The 3,106-nt window shown below is 51.1% G+C and overlaps 1 non-coding gene across 1 annotated transcript; it reads right to left on the minus strand.

Moving 5' to 3' along the window:
- Positions 1-224: 224 nt before the first annotated feature.
- On the minus strand, positions 225-338 carry trnal-caa (transfer RNA leucine (anticodon CAA)). Its single transcript has 2 exons — positions 301-338; positions 225-259 (listed from the first exon to the last, which is right to left on the minus strand). It is a non-coding gene; the product is annotated as a tRNA-Leu (tRNA).
- Between the last annotated feature and the right edge of the window lie 2,768 nt (positions 339-3,106).

Consider the following 3,106-nt stretch of genomic DNA (forward strand, 5'->3'; position numbering starts at 1 on the left):
AAAAGCGTAAGCAGTCGGCGTTTCGGGACGAGATGCTTCACCGTGATTTTTTTTTCTGAATAAATCACTCACTCAGAATTCGGTGTACGGTGACCTGTTGCAATACGATGAACAGTGTCAAAAACATAATCTTATCCTCCAACAGTTTTTCTAATCCACCTCAAAAACACAGGGTTTGTTTGCAGAAATAACGTCGCCTCGATTGAATGCTTAAAGACAAATTTTGTCAGGAGTGGGATTCGAACCCACGACCCCAGATGGAGACCAGAACACTCCCGTTTGTCGGATGGATTTTCATTCCTTGAGTCTGGCGCCTTAGACCACTCGGCCACCCGGACAACTTTTGATGTGTGTTTGAGAACGGAATAAATGCCTGATTTGTAAGGAAAGTCATATCCACACAAACACATATATCATCCTGTCAATCGGAAATGAAAGCGAGAGTGTTACAGTTTGCTCAGATTAGGCAGTTTCTGTGGAGAGTGAAGCTGTAAAATATTACAATTCAAAGACTCGTGAGACGCGTCTCGGCAAGAATTTGGGAAGGACGTTTGTTGAGATGGATGAGAACGCTTGGAAGTCTCATCGCTTTCACATTTAGGGAAGCGGAGAAATAAACGTTTATAGACAGGACTGAATCTAAAAACTGGGTGGGAGTTGATCGCAACAATGTCAACAGAAACTGAACGCAGGAGGTTCAATTATACCCGGCAACGCTGCTTTACAGATGGATGTTGGTAAGTAGACTACAAGGCTCAGTAATCTCATGATTTTGGGATAAAGCGAAGATGTGACAAGGTTCACAAGGAAATGAGACATCGTGCGGAAAGGCCGATCGGTCTCTTGTGTCTGTTTCATCATTCCATCATGGATGAGTTATGACAGTCAGAATGTTGTTCAGGCTTGTCGGTCAATGGAGGTGGAGAAATGGGGATTGTTTGTATTGTGGCCAGCCAGGACATTTTCTAGGATGCCTGCCCTCAGCGACCAAAAGGGAGTGCTCAGCAGCGAAAATGGAGGTCCTGGTGAGCCGGACGATACTCCCTTCAGCTCGCAAGACACGGATTCAGAACCCCGCTACCGTGAATTACCAGCGACTGTCTCTATCCCTATCCGCTTTGGTGGATTCTTGTACCGAGTGCAATCTGCTGGACGCTGATATAGCCGCCCAGGCTGGAATACCTCGCGAGCCGCTAAGTACCCACCTGGAGGTCCGGGCTCTGGACGGAAAACTGCTGGCTCGGCTGACCCACAGTACGCCACCCCTGACCTTGATGCGATCCGGCAACCATCGGGAGGAGGTACGATTCAGTCTCATTCGTTCACCTCAAGCCCCGGGAGTTCTAGGGTATCCATGGCTGACCCAACACAATCCCCACATCGACTGGTCTACCGGGAGGATAGCCAAATGGAGCCAGTCTGACACGCCATCTGTCTGCGGTCAGCCCCATCTCCCAGCGACCCCACCTGTCCCGGAACACTTCGATTTGCCGCGAGTCTCCACAGAATACCATGGCCTGGGACCGGTATTCAGTAAACAACGGGCCCTTTCCTGCTTCCTCAGCGTCTATATGATTGTGACATCGAACTTCTCCCCGGGGGCCTTGCTACCTACCACTCACCTTTTTAATCTATCCCGACCGGAGAGAGAGGCAATGGAGAAGAGCATCAGCGAGTCCCTCATGGCGGGCATTTTCAGACCTTCATCTTCCCCTGCAGGCGTGGGTTTCTTTTTTGTAGAAAAGAAGGGCGGGTCGTTTCATCCTTGTATTGATTACAGAGGCCTAAACAGTATAACAGTTAAGAACAAGTACACTCTACCCCACGTTAGTTCAGATTTGAGCCACTGCGCGGAGCCACCATTTTCTCAAAGCTGGACCTTCGTAACGCCTACCATCTCGTCAGGGTGAGGGAGGAAGACGAGTGGAAGACGGCCATTGATAAACATCTGGACACTTCGAATATTTGGTCAGGCCTTTTGGCCTCACCAATGCTTCCGCCGTTTTTCAAGCCCTCATTAATGACGGACTGAGGGACTTTATCAATCGGTTTGTATGCGTTTACCTGGATGATATCCTGATATTTTCTGGCACCCCCCCCCCCCCTCAAGAACACGTTCACCTTGTCCGTCAAGTCCTCCAGAGACTGTGGGAGAACAAGTTATCTGTGAAGACGGAGAAATGTGAGTTCCACGTTCCTTCGGTCAGCTTCCTGGGAAGCATTGAGAGCGGGCAGGTGAGAGCAGACCCCGAGAAGATCCGGGCAGTGGAAGAATGGCCTAGGCCCACGATCCACAAACAACGTCAACAATTCCTGGGGTTTGCTAACTTCTACCGCCGATTTATCAGAGACTACAGTCGAGTGGCAGCCCCCTTTACCTCGCCTACTACCCCCTACTGTTGGGACTCTGAAGCTGACGGCGTTCACCGACATGAAGAGGCTCCCATCGTGGTCCATCCGGACCCAGCCAGTCAATTCACTGCCGAGGTGGACGCCTCTAACTCCGGGATAGGAGCGGTCCTGTCCCAAGGAGCAATGTCGGACGAAAAGCTTCACCCCTGCACCTTCTATTCTCGCCGACTCCCCACGCCTTGCGGAATTACGACGTGGGGAATTGGGAACTCCTGGCGGTCAAACTAGCCTTGGGAAGAATGGAGACACCGGCTGGAGGGGGCAGAACAGCCGTTTGTGGTTCATAAAAACCTGGGGTATGTTCAGACTGCCGAACGTTTGAACTTCGACAGTTGGGCCGAATAATGCCGTTTGACTCCAATATGTCTCCAAGGAGGACACTTCCAGCGCAAGAAGTATCCTCCCATCATCCTGCGTGGTTGCCCCCCTCACTTGGGAGATCGAGTCGAAAGTAAAAGAAGCCCAATGGGATGACTTCGACCCCGGCAATGGACTCGGTGATCGCCTGTATGTGCCCGTTTCAGTCAGGTCTCAGGTTCTGCAATGGGGGCACACGTCTCGGTTCGCCCGCCACCCCGGAGTAATCGGACCCAAGTTCAAGGGAGATGTCAGAGGTATATTTTTATACACAGAGAGTGGTGGGTGTGTGGAATGCACTACCAGGGACGGTGGTAGAGACGGGTACAATAGGGTC

This window comes from Hemitrygon akajei, unplaced genomic scaffold, assembly GCF_048418815.1.
Source record: "Hemitrygon akajei unplaced genomic scaffold, sHemAka1.3 Scf000074, whole genome shotgun sequence".
NCBI classification, from domain to species: domain Eukaryota; kingdom Metazoa; phylum Chordata; class Chondrichthyes; order Myliobatiformes; family Dasyatidae; genus Hemitrygon; species Hemitrygon akajei.